The 23415-nt window shown below is 43.7% G+C and overlaps 1 protein-coding gene across 1 annotated transcript in view; it reads right to left on the reverse strand.

The window, feature by feature from the left end:
* The window catches only part of lasp1 (LIM and SH3 protein 1), a 160644-nt gene that overhangs the window by 12883 nt on the left and 124346 nt on the right, over window positions 1–23415 (reverse strand). The window lies entirely within an intron of this gene.

Genomic DNA, 23415 nt, shown 5'->3' on the forward strand with positions numbered 1-23415 from the left:
AAATTGTTTCAGTTTGTATATCCGGCAGTGTGTACTCACAGTAAAAGCTGTGCTACTGGACCATGCTACACAGGAAAGCTGGTTCTAGGTGTTCTTGTACTCTTTTAATAATGTCTAATCCATATTTCCCATCAGAAGCCAGTACAGGGACTGGCACTGGACCACCAAGTGTTAATGCAGGAGAGCAGTGAAGGAAAGCTGCCAACCCAAGACAGGAATACAAAAAATAGGAAAGTAAAAGCACCTTTTCTCCTCCCTATATTTAGATCCTTATTTTACAGACGGTAACTTGCTCTCAGGATATTCTCCCTCCCCACCATGTACAATCAGCTGAATGGAACCTGCAGAGTTCCCCTCGGTGTCAGTCCATCTAACCAGCAGGGGGAGGCAGAGAGCCAACACCATATAAGGAAAAGCCTGGTCAGGTGAGGGTGATAAATCATATGACTTCCCATTTCCTGCCCCTTTTCCCAAACGCTAACCACCCCTCCCAAACCTCTCAACGCCCCAGGCAAGCAAAGGTATATGTAGGAGGAATTCTAACCATTCCCAAGGAAGCCCAGACCGTGCGTCATAGCTCGAGTTACAGACCAGGCCTTGTGACAATTTACACAAACAAAAACCATACTGAGCTGTTACTCCTTCGCTTGCATTCCAGACACTATTAAAAAATGCAATTCCTCACAGATTCTTTCCTAGCGGAGTCACCTCCAGAAGCGAGGCTGCTCTCCAGAATCTCAGACAACCTTTCTTCACCCACGACCTCAGGCCGTGTCAGCAGGCTGTTTGATCTTGGGTGGGCATCACAGTCAGTCCTAATCCATCACCTCAACCAAAGTAACCATTTTCCGATGTCAGCCGTGGCTCAGTGAGTAGTATTCTCACACTCCAAGTCAAAAGGTTGTGAGTTCAAGTCCCACTCCAGAGACTTGAACTCCAAATCCAGGCTGTGCTTGCTATCTGAGGTGCTGCCTTTCATATGAGAGGTCAAAACAAGGCCTTGTCTGTCCTCTCAAGTGAACTTAAAAATTCCATGGCACTATCTCAAAGATAAGCAGGGCAAGTGTCCTGGACAATATTTATCAATAACTTTCATTTATATAGCACCATTAACATAGTAAAACATCCCAAGTAGCGTTCCTGGACAAAATTTGTCACTGAGCCTCATAAGTAGATATTAGGACTAATGGAGGAGAGAGGTAAAGAGGTGGAGTTTTAGGGAGGGAATTCCAGAGCTTAGGTTAGGACTTAATGGTGGAGTGATTAAAATTGGGATGCACAAGAGGTCAGGATCAGAGAAGTGTAGAGACCTTAGGGTTGCAGGGCTGGAGGTGGTTACTGAGATAGAGAGGAACGTGGCCACGGAGGGATTTGAAAACAAGGATGAGAATTTTAAAAATCAAAGCATTGCTGGACCGGGAGCCAATGTAGGTCAGCAAGCGCAGGGATAATGGGTGAATGGGAGTTGGTGCAAGTTAAGATACGGGCCATAGAGTTTTGATGAGCTCAAGTTTATGGAGGGTGGAAGATGGGAGAGCACCAGAATCGTGAAATCCAGAGTTAATAAAGGCATGGATGTGGGTTTCAGCAGCAGATGAGGTGAGGCAGGGACAGAGTCAGACAATGATATGGAGGTGAAGGTAGGTAGTCTTGTTGATTGAGAGCATATCTCTCAACCAACATCACTAGAACAGATTGTCTGGTCATCATCACATTACTGTATGTGGAACTTTGCTGAGTACAAGTAATTCATTGGCAGTAAAGCATTTGTGATGTCCCAAGGGTCATGAAAAGCATTGTATAAATGCAAATTTTTTTTCCTCTTTCTGTCCTTGGCCCTCACCTTCCAGCTGGGGATCTGGAAGCTTTTGCCCTTCTGTATCTCAGGGTCCTGACACTGTGCCTTGGCTAAGGGTCAGCTAACTCAGCTCAGGTCAGAGATGAAGCCTAGAAATCCTTGCAGTCTGCATGGCTTAGTATCATATTGGCAGATTATTTGTTAACTGAGCTGGAGTGATTGGGGGAAGAAAAAAGGAAAGGGTTTATAACCCAGCAATTCTCTCGCGTGTCTAATCTGCCCAGTGGGGCTGAAGGTACGGGAAATATCAAATCCTGAATCAAGATTTTGGCTGAGATGTTGTACTTGTCTCTCCTAAAAATCTTTTATAATGGATTACAAAGAGACTGAAAATGAAATGTCAATAAGACTGCAGTTTGTAGTTGCTTTAGGAACTGTACAATAGTTCATATCTGGCTGCTTAGGCTAGACACAATCGATACTGTTCAGGCCAAGCTTTGCTTGGCTTATTTTTAGCGTTACGTACAAGAAATCGCATGGTTTCTTGCTCAGTGAGAGACACGCACAGAAAGCAAGAACGCATTTGTTCAGCGCAGCTAATGTAGGGTCTTTGAAGTCACTGCTGTAATGTAAGGGAGAGATTGTGTGCAAGAGAAACAGACAGACAGAAAGAAAGAAAGACACAGAGGCAGAGGAAGGGATGGGGCAAGGGAGAGCAAGAGAAAGAGAGAGAGAAAGAGAGAAAGAAAGAGATGCAGAGAGATAGCAAGAGAGACACGCATGGAGCTGTCAAGAGAGGAAAAAGGAAAGGGACAGGCTGAGGAAGAGATAAAGGAGAGAGGAGAGAGAGAGAAAAAGAGGGAGGGGTATTAGAGAGAGAGAAAAAGAGAGCGAGCACAAGAGTGAAATACACAATCTCAGTCAAATTGAAGTTGTACTCAAAGAAAATCCTCAATCTCAGGCTTGGAATCATCAACTCGCATCTCAAAAAGGGAAGGTTTAAAAACTGCTCCACCTTCTCACTCCTTCCATCACTAAAAACACCTCTTGCCTTCTATTCTCAGGGAAACCACAATAACAAAGGACAAAAGCAGAGTTACTGCTGGGGAGTGGAATGAGAAGAGAAAGAAAATATACCAGAAATAAACATTAAAACATTCCCCACCCCTCAGGATAGTGTTCTACAGGACTTCAGGTGTGTTCCAGCTTCTTCTTCCCTTTCCCATCCCCAGTGCCTGCAGCAATCACTCCTGCTGGAGCACAGCTGAACAGGCTCCCATCTCAACAGAATTAACCACTTTCCTATCCGTTAACCGTGGCTCAGTTCTCATCCATGAGTCAAAAAACCCCACTCCGGAGACTTGACTGATAAAATGCAGGCCAACACTTCAGTGCAATACTACACCATTGGAAGTACTGTCCTTTAGGTTGGACGTTACACCGAGGACCCGCCTGTCCTCTGAGGCAGACATAAAAGGTCCCACAGCCACTGACCAACATTCACCCCTCAACCAACGTCAGTAAACAGAATGTCTAGTCATTATCACACTGCTGTTTGTGGCAAATTGGCTGCCAGGTTTCCTATATACTACACTTCAATGGCTGTTTATTTATTTAGAGATACAGCACTGAAACAGGCCCTTCGGCCCACCGCGTCTGTGCCGACCAACAACCACCCATTTATACTAATCCTACATTAACCCCATATTCTCTACCACATCCCCACCATTCTCCTACCACCTACCTACACTAGGAGCAATTTACAATGGCCAATTTACCCGTCAACCTGCAAGTCTTTGGCTGTGGGAGGAAACCGGAGCACCCGGCAAAAACCCACGCGGCCACAGGGAGAACTTGCAAACTCCACACAGGCAGTACCCAGAATCGAACCTGGGTCGCTGGAGCTGTGAGGCTGCGGTGCTAACCACTGCGCCGCCCAAAAGCTCTTTGGGGCATCCTGAGGTTGTGCAAGGTGCTATATAAATGCAAGATCTTTCTTTGTGTGGGAGCCTGGACTACGAAAATCGACCGGCTGTTCCCAAGCATTGTACCTGAACCCAATCCTGCCCGCATACATCATACACACACAGGGCTCGATTTTGTGTTGGAGGCAGGGCTCCCGGTCCCAGGCCAAAAGTTGATTGGGGGAGGGGGGGGGGTGGAAAAGGGAGAGAAAGCCCACCTCTGCCTTTTCACAGCACCCCCTGCCACCCCCCCAGAGTGATCCTCTGGTCTTTTTAAATCTAAGTTTCAGAAGCCGGAATCCCCATCCATTTAAAGTCGGGGATCCCGCCTCCAAGAGCTGCCAGCCAATCAGAGGAACAGCAGCTCAGCAGTATCGGCAGCGTCACTGGGAGCAGGTACTGCAGAGACCTCAGACCCAGGTCCAGCGATGGAACCCTGGACCGCAGATAAGTGAGGCAGGTCACCAGAGCCAGTCCAGAAGGCCCTGGGGAGGGGAGGGCCTAGGGAGTAAAGCGGTTCCTGGCAGGGTTCCTCCATGTGCCACAGATTTCCCACGGAGGTGCGCCTCGTTTTACAATGTGCCCTCCCAGCATGGCGGATGCACTCCCCGCTCCCAGGAAGATCGCTTGCTAATGGGCCTTCACCCCCCCCGTCGTGATACACCATGACCATCCTGCCAACGCCCCCCCCCCCCCCCCACTCCGCCACCACCACCCCCTCAGGGGGCCACATAAAATCCCGGCCAATAACCAGTCATCGGATGGTGATCAGGAACATGAATTCTCCACCTTAGCAAATTGCACCATGGCTAACAACCACTGACCTTCCTGCCACCCAAGCCACAGTCAGCTAACTCAGTGTTATCTGATTGCTGCTACAGCAGTATCATTTTAGCAGCTTGCAGTAATTTGGGTAGAAAGAGCTTGCACACAATACAAAAAAATGCACTTAACATGTGTACATTTAGTTAACGTCTACCAGCATTCAGTAACCAAGGAAAGCACTCAGTACAATAAAAAAAACTTTTCCCTCTTACTATTCCATTAATATACAAGAAGATTAAAATTCACATGCACACACTGCAAATATGAGCACTGAGGTCACATGCCCAATCACCTCATCTCTTACTCAAATTTATTACTTGGAAATGCAACTAGCCACATCCGGATTCATTATCAGTCACACTTGGCTCGTAGCTAAAATATTGGACAACACTGAGCTCAGAGACCTCTGGGCTGGATGGCAGCTGCTGGCTGCCGTTAGCAACAGAGTCATCAGAGAATTTGTCACAGCTACTTCATCAATTTTTCTTCAAGCTGCTGACTTTTGCTCAATTCACTTCCACATGCACAGGCTGTCCACCAGTACTCTGCTCTTCATACAGGCACTGGAACAACCAGTATTAGTTGCTGTCAGTGATTGGTCATATCGCCACCCGACATCTTGCACTTGTTGGAACTATTTTGATTTTTCATCCCCCCCCCCCCCCCCCCTTAACACACAGCATTGAGTTTATTTATACCAACTCCCCCATGCCCCACTCCACATTCCCTCCCCATCCCCTTCCAGCCATGGGGACACCATCCCCACAAAATTTTCCTAGCGGGTGAAACTCTAGCATTCCCCCTTTTCTCATTGGAAGAGGGATTTCTTCGAGGAAGAGCTTGTGGTGTTCAGCACAAGACATTTCCATCCGAGTTCAGCAGTTCCCCCCCCCCACCTCTTCATAGACCACACAGTCTAAACTGCAAGCTCAACATGACTCAAGAACTTAAAAATAAAACAAACCACAAACACATTGTGTGGGCCAAGAGAATGGACACGGAAAGGTGCAAGACTGTATTCTTCCATTTTTAGAAATTAGTCACTGCAACAAAAAAATATCTAGAAAAGGTATTTGAATGTGCACTTAATTGAGAATCACAGGAATCTTTGCTTTCTTTCACTGCATTGTTGATCCACTGATTACAAATCAGAGGTCCATTTAACAATCAAAAATGTTTTGTCCTCAATAATAGTTCAAAAAATAAAAAATGCATTTCTACAGAATAACTTTACCACCACCTTTTGAATAGGAAAATAATCCAGGGTTGGGGCCCATTTCCCATTGAAGGAAGGAGGGGGGGGCAGGAGGGAGAGAGTGAGGGGGGGCAGGAGGGAGAGAGTGAGTGGGGGGAGAGAGAGAAAGAGAGATCAGAGGAGACAGCCAAAAGCACAGGTACCCGGGTAGGCTGTCAGGACGCAGATAGATTTCTGTTAGAGTTACAGAACCACGGTAGGTAAATACGGTTGAAACACATCAGCCATGATTTAAATGAATGGTGGAAAAACAGGCTTGAGGGGCTGAATGGCCTCTTTTTGTTGCTATGTCAATGGCTGGTGGACTAGGTGAGGGGGAGGTTTGTGTTCTTACACTTTTTACTGTACTTGCTGACTGGAGTTAGACAACTACTGCTGCCTAGTACCTCAATGAGCAGTCATTCTGCACAGGTGAGCTAAGACAGTGAGCAAAGGCTATTTTACCATAAGGAACATTATGCAGACTTTTGCTTTCATTTGATAGCAACGCAAAGCATTGGGTAGCGATCACTGTTTCAGCTGAAATGTGAGTGATGGGAGTGATACTTGGAGCTTGCTGACCCATAAGAGACTTGTAGCCCACCACGAATCAGCAAACTGTTTGCAGGCAGCAGGGAATAGAAAGCAAATCCTCCGAGACACTTCACAGTTTTGTTTATTTTTGATTAAAGATTGCAGCTGATAAAAGCTTAAACCATATACCCTGAAGGCAGAAACAGATGAGAGAGAGATCCAGTCGCAGACATCTGTTTGTGTCTGAGATACAAGAACTCGAGCAGCTGAGCTGCTATTCCCAGGGGATACTAGGAAGTTCTGGAAATACCTCTTGGAAACTCCTGGAATATTCAAGGTAGGTCCTCCATTACAACGCAGTAATTTTCAAATTGTTAAAAGTTAATTTGGTACAGTGGCGCAGTGGTTAGCACCGCAGCCTCACAGCTCCAGCGACCCGGGTTCAGTTCTGGGTACTGCCTGCGCGGAGTTTGCAAGTTCTCCCTGTGACTGCGTGGGTTTCCGCCGGGGGCTCCGGTTTCCTCCCACAGCCAAAGACTTGCAGGTTGATAGGTAAATTGGCCATTGTAAATTGCCCCTAGTGTAGGTAGGGGGTAGGAGAATGGTGGGGATGTGGTAAGGAATATGGGGTTAATGTAGGATTAGTATAAATGGGTGGCTGTTGGTCGGCACAGGCTCGGTGGGCCGAAGGGCCTGTTTCAGTGCTGTATCTCTAAATAAATAAATATAAAAAATAAATAAACATCGTCGCACATTAACTGACTCAATGACAAGAGTAATTGACCATTCTAAATACATCATTAAAAAAAAATCAGCCCCTCCGTGAACGGAGTGAGTCATTAGGAGAATAAAGGACTTCAGAATCTTGCATCCTGAGCTCCCCAGCATTTGAAAGTGCTTCCTGAATCCAAAGCTGGAAAATCATTTTGAAAATATACCTGTGTAAGTGTTAATGCACCTTTAACTCAGGCACTCTCATTTCTGAGTCGGACGCTGTGGGTTCAGAACCCACTCAAGACTTGAACACAATATCCAGGCTGACACTCCCAGTACTGAGGGAGTAAAAGATCTCACAGCAGTATTTGAAGAGGAGCAGGGAGCTCTCCCATTGTTCCAGCCAACATTCATCCCCAGGCCAACACACAGAGCAAATAAAACTGGTTACGCATTTCATTGCTGTTTGTGGGAGCTTGCTGAATTTGCTACTTTGTTTCCCACATTACAATGAATACACTGCTAAAGTATTCCACCGGTTGTAAAGCACTTGGGGATGTGTTGGGGTTGGGAAAGTCACTATATAAACGCAAGCCTTTCATATTGCTGTGCATTGCATGGCTCACCAACTGCTTGTGTAGATTCATTCTATTTGAGAATTTACTCAGTGATGGAGCAGAGAACAAGCCTCAATGGTGATTTGGGTGAGGGTGGGGGGGGGTACTTGGGGAGAAGGGGATCAAAGGGACAAATGGCTGGTTTGCTGAGATAGGACATGAATGAGATATCTGGAGACATCTCTCATCTTTGACACCATATAGAAACCTCCACCAATAAAAAAAAAACATGCCACATGAAAAGAATTTAAAACAAAAATGTTTGTTATGAAATATATATGTGTTGATGGAAAGAAAGCTAAATAAAGCTCAGGTGTCCGGTTGAATGTTTATGTAACTGGTTACAGTGGAGGAATCCAACCTAGCAACCAAAGGAGGATCTTCAATCGGTAAATATTTACGTCAACTCTGTGCAACTCTGAAAATATAAGAGCAAGAGCTGTACGGAAGAGTGGTTCAATGAAAGATCGTCAACCTGAAAGGTTAACTCTTTCTCTCTCCACAGAGGCTGCCTGACATGTTGAGTATTTCCAGCATTTTCTGTTATTATTTCGGAAAATATAAGTTTGGAATAATGTCATGCAATACTAAGCCTTTGAAAAATGGAGCAGCAGTAACATCCGATGATTAATGGATCTTGATGAAGACAACTCTGATCTCCTCAGGCAGAATAACACAGATATGGGAATGCTTCAATTCTCATTCAGCAACTTGGTGGAAAGAACTGATGGGGCAAACACCTAGAAAACATTCACAACGGTCAAGGCATGTGTCTCTTTCACTGTACATCAGGAAAGATAATGCCCATAGCTCCCCATTGTTAAGCGGAGCAAACACCAGACTTGGATCATATTGGTAGCATTTGGTTTAATGTCCATATTTCAGCGTTAGAATCATACTGCACAGGAGGAGGCCATTTGGCTAACTCATCGAAAGGGGAGCGAGCCAATTAATCCCACCCCTCTGTTCTTTCAGCATAGCCCTGGAAATTTTTCCCCAATATATAATTCCCTTTTGAAAATTACTGTTGATTTTCTTCAAACACCCGTTCAGCCAGTGCATTCTAGATCATCATAACTCACTGCGTAAAGAAATTTCTCATCTCCCCTCTGGGTTTTCTGTAAATTATCTCAAATCTGCGTCCTCCAGTTACTGATCCATCTACCAATGGAAACAGGCCTTTCTTCCTCTGAGGAGAAAAGTTCTGTGCACATTTAATGCAACTCGGAGCTAACACGTACAACCATTACGGCATGCTTCATGAGTGCAACAATGTCTCAAGGTGCTTAAAGATCAAGAGAACAGTGGACTCGGAGCAGGAGGAAGGGAACGCAGAAGCAGGGGTTAAGTGCCTCGGTGTGGAGAGGATTAAGATAATTTTTGAAAGCAGGGATGGAAAGCAGGAAAGTGAAGGAATCTGGAGAAGGGAGTTCCAGGTAACTGCAACATAGCTGCTAAAAAAAAAAGTGGCCACCAGTAGTAGAAGGCAGAGCAAGGAGTAACCCAATGTTAGAGTGCCAAAGCAGAAATCAGGCTGGAGGAGATTTCCAAGGTCAGGTGGGGTTAGACCATGGAGGCATTTAAAAGCGAGTTCAGAGCTCCACTAGATCAAATTTTTTAAAAATTCTTTTTCATGGGGTGTGGACGTTGCTGGCAAGGCTGACATTTGTTGCCCATCCCTAATTGCTCTTGACAATTGAGTGTCTTGCTCGACCATTTCAGAGGGCAGTTAATTGCTGTGGTTCTGGAGTCACATGTAGGCCAGACCAGGTAAGGACGACAGATTTCCTTCCCTAAAGGACATTAGTGAACCAGATGGGTTTTTACGACAATCAATGATAATTTCACGGCACCATTCAATTCCAGATTTTTAATAATTAATTCAGTTTATTAATTGAATTTAAATTCCACCAGCTGCCGTGGTGGGATTTGAATCTGTATCCCCAGGGCATTAGCCTGGGCCTCTGGATTACTAGTTCAGTGGCATTACCCCTTGCCACCGTCTCCCCTGAAAATGAAGCCAGTAAAGCTTGGAAAGGCCAAGAGTGTTGGGAATGTGGAACCACCACTGTAATTTGTAAAGGATTGAATGCATTCGAGAGAAAAAATGAGCTTTGAAGTGATTAATGCATGGATATATTATGTACATGTTCTAGTCCTACTGTGGATATTGTGCATGCATCAAGTGGAGCTAGCAGCAGAGTGTCATTCCATTCAAGGTTTCCTTAGATTAGGACATTCTGGGAAACGGTCTGCATAAAAACAAATCTGCCTGAGTGTTCCCACTTCCAGGTTCAAGGTCTCAAGCCATTAAACTAGCCATTAATCTTTGCAGTTGATTTGCTCAGAGACCAAACCGGACAATACAGAAAACACAAGTCAATCCCTTCAACAGCTAAGCTGAGGTTTCCAATCCGGAAAGGGCACCTCCCTGAAGGAATAGTCAAAGGAAGAAAAGTAACTGGATTTGGCATCCAGAGGGTCTTTGCACTAGTGAGGAAGTGGAAACAAACGCAGTGATACTGCCAGAAATCCAGGTCCAGTGTGAATAATTAAAATGTCAGCTGCAGAGTATGATCCAAACAGCCAAAAACACATTGGCAGCATCCATTCCATCTAGTGCAGCACATATGGTACGAATATCACAATTGGGCCAACCTTGCTGTTACAACTGTGCATAATAGAAGGTGAGAATAGGGAATTGCTTTGTAATTTGGCATTAAAGGAAACCTAATATTCGCCAAACTAGGCTCATTTTATACCCCAGAACGAAATATTCTAGTGTTGCTCTGTTCTGATGCTCTGCAGCCCAGCTCCCCTTCCGTAAAACCTGAGCTCATCCAAAATTCTGTTACCTGTATTCTAACTCACATCAAGTCCTGTTCACTCATCACCCCCACATTGGCTCCCGGACCAGCGATGATTCAATTTAAAAATTCTCATCCTAGTTTACAAATCACTCCATGGCCTCACAACCCTCAGAGAACTCTGCGCTCCTCCAATTCTGGCCGCTTGCACATCCCCAATTTTCAATCGGGCCTTCTGCTACCTAGACCACATGCTCTTGAATTCCCTCCCTAAAACTTTCCACCACCTCTCTCCCTCCACAAAACCTACCTCTCCTGTCCCAATATCTCCTTATATGGCTCGGTGTCAAATTTTATTTGATGAAGCAGCTTGGGATGTTTTACTCCATTCAAGGCATTGTATAAATGCAAGTTGCCAAGGTAAATCACTCTTCAACAAGCCAAGCAACAAAAGAAAAAAACCTATACAATAACTCCGTAGATAAATAGACTGCATGGTGTGGTACTAAACCTTGAATACAAGTGTGTGTTTGTACAGGTGTGCACATGGATATTGGCTGGGGGACAGAATGGATCTTGGCTGTAACATCCCTTTTTCCCCATCAACATTTACTGTTGAGATTTGTGCAAAGAATTGGATAGGCAGCCAGGTAGGGCTGTTATGGCACACGGAACTGTATCCCAGCTGACGCACAACGCAGCAGTGTGGGGCGGGGACGGGGGGGGTGGGGGGGATGGGAGGGAGAAATGAAACAAAAGACTGGATTGTTATAGAGCACTCCTGCTTTGTACCACAGTTACAGTCATCAATCAAATCCCCATCAGCTTCTAAAGCTGATCATCAGATTAATACAGGAAAACGAATGTTGAGTTTGTGAATGACACAGGAGGATATTTATTACTGTTAATGACCCAGTACCGAGGGTGCGCCTACAACATACAGACGCAGCAGTTTTAGAAGGCGGCTCACCGCCACCTTCTCAAGGGCAATGAAGGATGGCCAATAAATGCTGGCCTTGCCAGCTACACGCACCTCCCATTAATGAGTAATAAAGACTCATTGACGATCAAATCAGAAAGGTTTCAAAGTTGACTCTGTTAAATGCAGCTCAATTGCTGCAAGAAAAAATCCTTTCTGATTTATTCTTGTCCCCACCAACACCCTGCACCCCCCACCCCCAACCACCCTTTTAGTTTCAGCTAAAGGAAACAGCTGCTAACAACAGACTCGCAAGTCTTATGGCATCAGTTATAATGGACTTTTGATTCACTTCACAACAAAGTACGCAGCTGTCATTGTGCTGAGGTGCCCCATGACATCAACATTTCCGAGATGCAAATCCCACGCAAACACATTTAAAAAAAAAACAACAGGCAGCTGTTCTCGTTGAATTAACCTATGGTGCACTTTGCCAGTCAACTGGCAAAATTGTGGCTGACCCAAGGGACTTTCTAACTCCCAATACTTGGATGAGACATTAAACCGAGGCCCCCGTCTGTCTTCTCATGTGGATGCAAACGTATTTTGAAGAGGAGCAGGGGAGTTCTCCCCGGTGTCCTGGCTAATATTTATCCCTCAACCGACATCACTAATAAACAAACTACTTTTTAAAAAAAATTTTCATGGACATGGGCGTCGCTGTTAAGGCCAGCATTTGTTGCCCATCTCTAATGGCCCTTGACAATGAGTGGCTTGCTAGGCAATTTCAGAGGGCAGTCCAGAGTCAGCCACATTGCTGTGGGTCTGGAATCACATGTAGGCCAGACCAGGTAAGGACAGCAGATTTCTTTCCCTCAGGGACATGAGTGAACCAGATGGGTTTTTAACAACAATCGATGATAGATTCATGGCACTGTTACTGAGACTAGCTTTTAATTCCAGATTTTTTTTTTTATTAGTTAATTGAACTTATTAATTGAATTTAAATTCCACCAGCTGCCATGGTGGGATTTGAACCCATATCCCTAGGGCATTGGCCTGGGCCTCTGGATTAGTAGTTCAGTAACATTACCACTACACCACTTCAAAAAGTATTTCATTGGCTGCGAAGCGATTTGGAAAGTCCTGAGGTTGTGAAAGGCGATATATGTAAATGCCAGCTGTTTCTTCCTTTCAAATGTGCCACCTGCACTGCCTAAGCCAAATGCAGAAAATAAATGACAGGTTCAAGGATTGTACCTTGAGTTTCTCCCATGTGTCAGGCAGGCTTCATCAGCGGCAAGCACAGAACCTGAAACCAGAAGCCCATCAGAGTCTCATGCATTCAAGAATCTAAGGCAGAAAGTTAGCCCAGTACAATAAGCAGTGGGTAAATTGGCCCATAGGGACCAGGATGGTCCTAGGTTCTACAACCTAGTGAGTTATTTGATCTCAGTAATGTGTGCAGCTGATGTACTGCAATTGGTTGTGGTTTTCAAATTTGTTATTTTTAAATATATAAATAGAAAGGGATTCTGGTCATAAGAATGAAAGAAAAAAAACTTGCATTTCCATAATGCCTTTCCTGACCTTTTGATAAGGTAGGCAAAGAAAAGCTGTTCCCACTAACTAATCATTCAAGGTCTACGGGGACACAGATTTAAGGTTTTGGGCAAGAGTTGCAGGGCAATGAGAGGAAGAACTTTTTTTAATGCAACGAGTGGTAATGACCTGGAACTCGCTGCCTATGATTGTGGTGGAAATGGAGACGATTAATGATTTCAAAAGGAAATTGGATGACCACTTGAGAGAAAAAAAAACTTGCAGGGCTACGGGGATAGAGTGGGGAAATGGGACCAGCTGGATTGCTCTACAGAGAGCTGACATCGACTCGATGGGCTGAATTGCCTCCTTTTGTGCCGTAATGACGATGACACTATGACCTCAGGATGTCCCAAAGAGTTTTACAGCCAATGAAGTACTTTTGAAGTGTAGTCAATGTTGTGGGAAATGTGGCAGCCAATTTGCCCACAGCAAGCTCCCACAAACAGCAAAGTGATAACGACCAGATAATCTCTGCTAGCGAAGCTGGTTGAAAGATAAATATTGGTCATGACACCTATTCATCCTTGAAATAGTGCTGTGAGATCTTTTATATCCACCGGAGGGGGCAGACGGAGCCTCAGTCTAACATCTCATCAGGGGGACAGCATCTCAGGCAGCGCAGCACTCCCTCAGTACCGCACTGGGCTGCCAAGAATAAGTCTGCATACTAAGCATGAAAACAATCAGGCTCAACACCAATGCCCCACATAGTTCAATAGCCTGCCAACACTCAACATAAAGAATGGTCACGTAGACAAGGTACCTGTGGGCTCCTAGCATTCATTTATCAAGAGAACTGAAGGGGGAAAGACTAACCTTAACACATCTTTAGGATTTTGACTACTATACTAGCAATATGTCCAGGAAGCTGGAGTATCCTCAATTCTTCCCACTTTGAATAGAAACTAGACGTTAGAAACCAACACCCCCATGAATATCGTGAAGTACAACATTAATAAATCAAGTTTATATTTAAGCCTCTAAGCCAAGTGGGATTGCAGCCCAAGAAGTAGATTCCCAAATGATTAAATGCCTGAGCCACGTTGTGTGAAGATGGCCTACTCGCTTGTCATTAATCTTTAACAGCTTGTGATTGTCAAAATCTCCAGCAATCATCAAATTTGCCAGTTCCATAAAAAGTCAGACTCGGAGACATGTAGCTGAGTGAGCCAGCAGGCCCCACAGCAGGAAGCACAGAGTGAACATGAATTTAACAGTGCTGTCTAGATTCCCCTCGAGGGCACCAGCAGTAATTACACATCGGGCTAAATGGGAAAACCTCTCTCTCTCGAGTTGTTGCTCTCTGGAAACAACTAATTAAATGCAAAATAAAAGGTGAATTGAAGAGCACAAGGTGGAGGAGACTGATTTATGTCACAGTCCATACAACATTCAAGGTCATCATTTCTTCCCCCTGCCAAAGCTGACATATAAGAGACACACTGTGCAAAAGAGGATTGTAAAAACTGGACTCTTTGGCGTATGATCATCTAATAGGAAACTGCAGCAAGTTTAATCAGGATATCTTATGTGGTTGCAGTTTCCTAGATCAGTGTTGTACTTCCAGTGCAGTGGGACTGGCTGTCACTGAACGTTACAAGGGGAGTTACCCTCACTGATCAGTGTCACCGTTCCAGAGCTTTTAATGGCCGTGGAGACCATCACAAATAATAGGTGTGGAATTCCCCTGTGGTCACTGAGGAAAGGCACTGCAGGTTTGTGTTGTACAGAACAGGGAAATGCCAAGTCTGACTCCTAATCAATGAAAATAGTTTATTAGTTTGGACTAATAAAAGATGAGACTTGCATTTATATAGCACCTTTCACAATCAGAGCACATCACAAAGTACTTGACAATCTAATAAAGCACTTTTTGAAGTGCAGTTACTGTTGTAATGTAGGAAACGTGGCAGCCAACTTGCTCACACAAACAGCCACAAAATAAATGATCTGATAATCTGTTTTAATAATGTTGGCTGAGAGATAAATGGCAGCCAGGACACTGGGGAGCACTCCCCAACTCCTCTTCGAAATAGTTCTATGAGATCCTTCACGTCCACTCGTATGTGTAGACTAACTCTTTGCTGGTTTTCCATCCTTGACACTCCATACGCTCCCACGTATCCAAAATGGAGCACTGTATTTTAAATCCATTCCAAGTCTCGTTTGCTAATTACCCCTGTTCTCACTATCCTATGCTCTACCCGATGCATTAAATTTAAAACTCCTGTTCTCATTTCAAATCTTTCCAGAACCTCACTCCATCCAGTCTCCAGCATCACTATGTCCTCGAACTCTATGCATTCTCCTGACTACCCGAACCCCGTGTCCTCCCCCATCCTCCATTGGGGGTAAAGTCTTCAGTCACCTCAGTCCTACTGTCTGGAATGCCCTCCCTAAACCATTCACTTCTTCTCCCGCTAATTTTAAAATCCTACATTACCAAAAGCACTTCATTGACTGTAAACACTTTGGGATGTCTTGAGGTTATGAAAGGTGCTAGTTAAATGCAAGTTTGTTCTTTTCTTCACTCATTACCCATGTTTTCACCAAACTCTCCGCCACCCATCCTAATCTTTCACGAAACTCTAGCCCCCAACCATCTCGAATGCAAAGACATTTTTTACATCACAGCTGCTTTATAAATAGAAGTCACCATCTCGATAACCTGTGCACTCGCTATCAATGTTCACTAAATTAAGTCTCATTGCACTTGGTACTGCAAGGTGACTGCAGCCCTTGAAACCACACCAGTGAGGAAACACCTTTACCACACGGACTGCAGCAGTTCAAGAAGGCAGCCTCCTAGCATCTTCTCAAAGGCAAGCCAAGAATTAATTTTTTTTTTAAAGTCAGGAGCAGTTAAGGGAGGGGAGAATAATTTAAATAAAACACCAATTTAGGAATCATTTCATTTCGACAGTTCCTGGTTGCACTGAAACCTATGGTTTTATTTTCAAAATCAAATATTTTTTCACCACTGAAATTTTCTGTAAATGAGGAACTAATTAAGGAAGCATGCAAGGGTGAGTGTGGCTCAGTATATGCGGTGTCAGGCACTCAGAGGCTGTGGTCTTTTAAGAAGGCAAACATGTCATAGAGATTATTGTTGCCTTCCCTTCAGTGAACACAGCAGCTTAGTGCATTTGGACAGATCATGTTCATTTAAATCCTTCCAGTGCTGCAGAATTTCAACACTAAATATGACACATTACAAGATCAAAGGATTTCAAGTGCTTTATTCCCCCCCCCCACCACCCCCCAACCCTATCTCACAGTAAACTGAGAATGGGAACGGTAATGAACAGAAGAGAAGGCTGTGGCTGTGTGTCCACATAACTATTGGTAACGTTCACTGAGTTTTGGTCAGAGGGGTCAGACTGGCTGTTCCCTCTGCGTATCAGCAATGTCACAAAACACATTTATTGTCGGGAGTTCTAATAAATGGTCCCTATTCTCCCCATCTGGCACAAATACCTCAAGGAGTTGGCTGCAGACAGTAATGGATTTTTGCTTGCTCTTTACACTTCCCACCCCTTGTCCTTTCAAGGCATCGATTCCTTACTAGGGTTTTGCCGGAAGCAACTGCCATTCCTTCACCTAAGTGGGCATTTTCCATTTTTTTTTAAAAATTCTTTATGGTAGGTGTTTGCAGGCCGCTCAACTGTTCACGGATGCCAGAATTCAACCTAACCAGCCAATATTGAAGAGCTTTCCCCAAGTGTGATTTGCACTCACAAAATAGTTGAGAATGAGGGACGCCAGTTCAACGATAGATCATCCATCCAGAAAAATCCTGAAGCATTCTGTTGTGTGAGTGCCTTTAAGTGTGATGTCCCCTTACGAGCTAAGTACCGGGATGCAATCATGTGACTACATGCCAGTCTCTCTCTGCAACTGTAACACCAAAAGGCAAGTCCTGTAAATAGGTAGCTCTGCACTGTATATAATAGTTAGCTGTTTAATAAACCTGTTTGAGATCTTCAATCAACTGAACTCCATGCATCTCATTTATTTTGCATCAGACAACATACCTTCAATGTAGCATCCGGATAGTTTTTAAATGATTTCAGGGTTTTACCTTCATTACTATCTGGGTATTTTTCCCATGTATTGATCACCATGTGTGTGAAGTACCTCTTCATATCAGTCCAAAAGTTGCTTATTAGCTTGAACCTGTATTTCCTATGTCCGACTGGGAGAGGCTTCACTTCAAAAAGAGCGTGGAGAGCTGGGAGAGGCTAGCCTAGCCTCCAGTGGAACGAGCCCTTCAAAGAAAATCAAGTGTGACATCACGGGCAAGCAGGTGGGTGATTGATTGGGGAAGAAGCTAGCTGTTTGGGTAGTATCTGGTAAGAGCGGCATGGAAAGAATGGATAGTCAGAAGCTTTTGCCCAGGGTGGAAGAGTCAGTTACTAGGGGACATAGGTTTAAGGTGAGAGGGGCAAAGATTAGAGGGGATGTGCGAGGCAAGTTCTTTACACAGAGGGTGGTGAGTGCCTGGAACTTGCTGCCGGGGGAGATGGTGGAAGCAGGTACGATAATGACGTTTAAGAGGAATCTTGACAAATACATGAATAGGATGGGAATAGAGGGATACGGTCCCCGGAAGTGCAGAAGGTTTTAGTTTAGGCAGGCATCAAGATCGGCTTGGAGGGCCGAATGGCCTGTTCCTGTGCTGTACTGTTGTTTGTTCTTAGTTAAGGTCTATTCTAATTCTAATGTTTAAAATAGTAAAGGAACTAGTGGTAAGCTTAATACAATATATAAAAAAGGAAAATAAGATAAATAATTAAATAAAAGGATTAAGTCACTTGTGGGAGTGGTGTACAGGCCACCTAACATTAACCACACTGTAGGATGGGGTATAAAGGAAGAAATAATGGCAGCCTATCAGAAAGGTACAGCAATATTCATGGGGGATTTTAACCTATATATAGACTGGAAAAATCAGATGGGCCAGATGAGGAGTGCATAGAATATTTTCAGGATAATTTCTTGAAACAATGCATTCTGGAGCCAACCAGAGAGCAGGCTATACTAGACCTGGTATTGTGCAACGAGATAGGATTCATTAATGACCTCATAGTTAAGGCGTCCCTAGGTAGCAGCAAGCATAATATGATTGAATTTTACATTCAGTTTGAGGCAGAGAAGAGTGGGTCTAAGACCAGTATTTTAAACTTAAATAAGGGCAATTATGAGGGCATGAAAGCAGAGCTAGCTAAAGTGAACTGGCAAATCAGGTTAAGGGATAGGTCAATAGACATGCAGTGGCAGACATTTAAGGGGTTATTTCAGAATACACTGAATAGATACATTCCAATGAGGAAGAAAAATTCCAAGGGGGTTCCCGTCATCCGTCGTTAACTAAAACAGTTAAAGATAGTGTCAAACTTAAAGAAAAAGCCTCTAATTGTGCAAAGATGGGAGGCAGGTCATAAAATTGGACAGAATATAAAAAACAGCAAATATTGACTAAAAGATTAATAAGGAAGGTAAAATTAGATTACGAGAGCCAGCTAGAAATATAAAGACAGATAGTAAGAGTTTCTATAGATATTTTAAAAAGAAAAGAGTTAACAAAGTGAGCTTTGATCCTATAGAAAGCGAGTCTGGGTAATTATTAATGGATAATAAGGAAATGGCAGATGAATTGAACAGGTATTTTGCATCGGCCTTCACTATTGAGGATATAAGTAACATCCCAGAATTAGCTGTAAATCAGGAAATGGAAGGGAGGGAGGAACTCAAGAAAATCACAATCACCAGGGAAGTGGTACTGAACAAATTGTTGGAACTGCGGGCTGACAAGTCCCTGGGTCCTGATGGACGTCATCCTAGGGTCTTAAAGGAAGTGGCTAGTGAGATAGTTGATGCGTCAGTTTTAATTTTCCAAAATTCCCTAGATTCAGGGAAGGCTCCGCTAGACTGGAAACTGGTGAATGTAACTTCAAAAAGGGAAGGAGACAGAAAGCAAGAAACTACAGGCCAGTTAGCTTAACATCTGTCTTAGGGAAAATGTTGGAATCTATTATTAAAGACGTTATAGCAGGGCACTTAAAAAAATTGAAGGTAATCAGGCAGTCAACATGGTTTTGTTAAAGGGAAATCATGTTTGACCAATTTATTGGAGTTCTTTGAGGGAGTTACATGTGCTGTGGATGAAGAGGAACCAGTGGATGTATTGTACTTAGATTTCCAGAAAGCATTTGATAAGGTGCCACAGCAAAGGTTATTGCAGAAAATAAAAGCTCATGGTGTAGGGGGTAACATATTGGCATGGATAGAAAATTGGCTAGCTAACAGGAAACAGAGAGTAGGCATAAATGGGTCATTTTCTGGTTGGCAAGATGTAATGAGTGGTGTGCCACAGGGATCTGTGCTGGGGCCTCAAATTTTTACAATTTATATAAATGACTTAGATGAAGGGACCAAAGGTATGGTTGCTAAGTTTGCTGATGACACAAAGATAGGTAGGAAAGTAGATTGTGAAGAGGATATAAGGAGGCTACAATGGGATATGGATAGGTTAAGTGAGTAGGCAAAAATCTGGCAGATGGAGTATAATGTGGGAAAATGCGAAGTTGTCCATTTTGGCAGAAAGAATAACAAGGAAGCATATTATCTAAATGGTGAGAGATTGCAGAGCTCTGAGATGCAGAGGGATCTGGGTGTCCTAGTGCATGAATCGCAAAAGGTTAGTCTGCAGGTACAGCATGTAATAAGGAAAGCTAATAGAATGTTATCGTTTATCGTGAGGGGAATTGAATACAAAAGTAGAGAGGTTATGCTTCAGGTGTACAGGGCATTGGTGAGACCACATCTGGAGTACTGTGTACAGTACTGGTCTCTTTATTTAAGGAAGGATGTAAATGATTTGGAAGCAGTTCAAAGAAGGTTTACTAGACTGATACCTGGAATAGGCGGGCTTTCTTATGATGAAAGATTGGACAGGCTAGGCTTGTATCTGCTGGAATTTAGAAGAGTAAGAGGCAACCTGATTGAAACATATAAGATCCTGAGGGGTCTTGACAGGGTGGATGTGGAAAGGATGTTTCCCCTTGTGGGAGAATCTAGAACAGGGATCACTGTTTTAAAAGAAGGGGTTGCCCATTTGAGACAGAAATGAGAAGAAATTTTTTCTCTCAGAGGGTCATGAGTCTTTAGAACTCTCTTCCTCAAAGGTGGTGAAAGCAGAGTCTTTGAATATGTTTAAGGCAGAGGTAGATAGATTCTTGATAAGCAAGGGGGTGAAAGGTTATCCGGGGTAGCTGGTAATGTGGAGAAATCAGTTCAGCAGGGATGAGAGAGTGTTGGCCTATGATGAGAAGTGGACTTGATTGGGCCTATATTCGCTGGAGTTTAGCAGAATGACTGGGAATCATAGAATGGTTACAGCACAGGAGACGACCACGTATGTACCAGCTCTCTGCAAGAGCATCTCAGCTCATTGCCCCACTCATTGAAACTTGGATTCTGAGAGAGCTTGACAGGGTAGATGCTGGGAAGTTGTTTCCCCTGGCTGGTGAGTCAAGAACTAGGGGTCATAATCTCAGGATAAGGGATCTTCCAATTAGGACTGAGATGAGGAGAAAGGTCTTCATTCCGAGGATTGTGAATTTATGGAATTCACTGCCCCAGCAGGCTGTGGATGCTCAGTCGTTTAGTATATTCAAGGCTGAGATAGATAGATCTATGGACTCTCAGGGAATCTAGGGGAATCAAGGGAAATGGGAATCAGACAGGAAAGTGGAATTGTGATCAAAATTAGCCACAATCTTATTGAATAGAAGAGCAGGCTTGAGGGGTTGCATGGCCTACTCCTGCTCCTACTTTTATGTTCTTACTTCACTTAAAATAATTGTCCACATTTACATGTTTCTACATCATTAAGTATCATGTATTTTTCTGACTCCTTCCAGTCTGAAAGCCTGCAATCTTTCCTCATACCTCAACCCCCGACACTAGTGGATGATCCTTGCGGCTGTTCTCTACACTGACGTCCAACACTTGAATGTCCGTTTCTTAGTGATCAGAGGTGGAGCTTGTGAACAGGTTGGTGCATATTGTAAGTTATTGTCGCTCATTGGTGAGGGGGTTTTCTTGGAGGGGGATGGGAGACAAAAGGAAAGTCTTGATTCAGAAAATTATCAGTTTAAAAAGCAACATTATTCCAACATATTCATGTATAGATCAGTTTAAACCAGGAGGCAGCAAATTATTTGTATTTAACTATTTCTACTGCTATCTCAGACTTTTGAGATGCTAAGTGCATAAGAGGGAATTGAAAAACAGCTCGGACTTGCAGGGCTGATATGGGCAAACACATCTCCTCGTCTGCTTCTTCACCACATCACCATCACATATTTACTTCATTTCCTCTGCAGTCTCTCTGTATCGTATATCTTCAAAAAGACAAGAGGGCAGGTTGAGACCTGTGTCTAGGCCTCTGGCAACGCTGACCTATTCCTGGCAGTCAGGAGGTACTGAAGAGTTCTGATGTGACTGACTCTACATTTCCTTATTGCTGTGGTGAAGTGAACTTTAGCACCATTGCAGAATCGCAGGCATAAAGCATGATGCCAATGTTTTGTAGTGCTTTGCACACTTGAAGAGTTATTGGGAAAGCTCCAGTGATACAATTTTTAACCTTCTTTAACAATTTCCATTGCCAGAAAATTTGTAGTGAGCTCGATTTGTTTAAGTAACTGTCAGTTGGAGTACAGGCAGGGACACATCCTTAACTGAGAAACAGTGTTGCCCTGGAGCTCAGCCAAAATCCAACCAGTAAGCCCAGATAAATGATTAATCCAAGCACAAAGTCCCACTGTACTGCAAATCACTCCCCTTATTTCTGCCAAATCAATCGTGCATGTTTACTGGGACTTGAGTGAACCAGTCCCTCCCCATCCCACCCCCTCTCCATCCAGTCTCAGTTCTTTCCATTTAAATCAAATGGTCTTTTCTCCCAAGTTCCAAAATACGTTGCCTGACACACATCCTCCTTGCAACCACACTCTAAATCGTTCCATCCCAAGATTGCAAAACTACTGAATTCCTGACATATCTCGGTCCCTCCCATCCCAGCTTTTCAAAACGCGAAACTTCTAATCTCTTCACTGTTTCTGGATTTGCCTTGTTGTCTCATTTCAACCGTGGCGCTGTCTCTGGTAGGCCTCAACCCTTCACCTAGTTTCCCCAGTAACTAAAACAACCTTCAGATTTTACTGTAAACCTGAACACAGCGGCTGAAGTGTTAAGCAAACATTGGATGAGGAAACTGCCACTGGTGCTGTCATTGACCTACTGGAAAATTGCAAATTGTGTTTTCAAAGAGGTCTCCTCCCATTTCAAAATGCACATGTGAAGACAGCATTTTTGCACATCACACCTGAAGCAGCAATTCTTTAACTAAAATCATTGCAGGGCTGAATCCTACAAGGAGGGGAGATGAGATTTTCTTTTTTTTTTATACAGCAAATGGTTGCGATCTGGAACACACTGCTTGAAAGGACAGTGGAAGCAGATTCAATAATAACTTTCAAAGGGGAAATGGATACATACTTGAAAAGGGCAAACTTGCAGGGCTATGGGGAAAGGGGAGGGTGGGATTGATCAGACAGCTCTTTCTAAGAGCCAGCACTATCGTATGCACCAAATGGCCTTCTTCTGTAATGTATAATTCTAAAGAATAACTAAAGCAAAACAACTTAAAAAATTAAATTTACTTTGATAAATTGCACTCTGCGCTCTTGGACTCTCATTGCAACATCACCTTGCAGCTACAATGCTGAGAACCTCAAGCAGGGTCCTCAAAAAATGACAGTATTTTGAACAGTTGCCATTAGGCCAGTGGAAACCTGCTGAAGGTAGCAGAGGGGAATTCCACTGTTGAAATTGCAGAGCACAGGAGGATGTTTTGCTCGTAATTCTAGGTACTACCCATACATGACCAGGCAGCTCCCAACAGTTCCTCGGTTTTACTTAAATAAAAACAAGAAATGCTGGAACTACTCAGCCGGTCTGGCAGCATCTGTGGAGAGAGAAGCAGAGTTAACGTTTCAGGTCAGTGACCCTTTTTCAGAACTGAGTTCTGATGAAGGGTCACTGACCTGAAACGTTAACTCTGCTTCTCTCTCCACAGATGCTGCCAGACCTGCTGAGTAGTTCCAGCATTTCTTGTTTTTATTTCAGATTTCCAGCATCCGCAGTATTTTGCTTTTATCTCGGTTTTACTTCCTGCCTAGAAAATGAGACCATGCTTCATGCCACTATATAATAAAAATGATAGAGGCACTGGAGGTGGTGAAAAACATAGTTACAAGGATGATACGAGAACTGCGAGGATATACCGATCAGGAAGGGATGAACAGTTTGCATCTCTTTTCTCTTAAA

This window comes from Heterodontus francisci, chromosome 33, assembly GCF_036365525.1.
Source record: "Heterodontus francisci isolate sHetFra1 chromosome 33, sHetFra1.hap1, whole genome shotgun sequence".
Lineage (NCBI taxonomy): Eukaryota > Metazoa > Chordata > Chondrichthyes > Heterodontiformes > Heterodontidae > Heterodontus > Heterodontus francisci.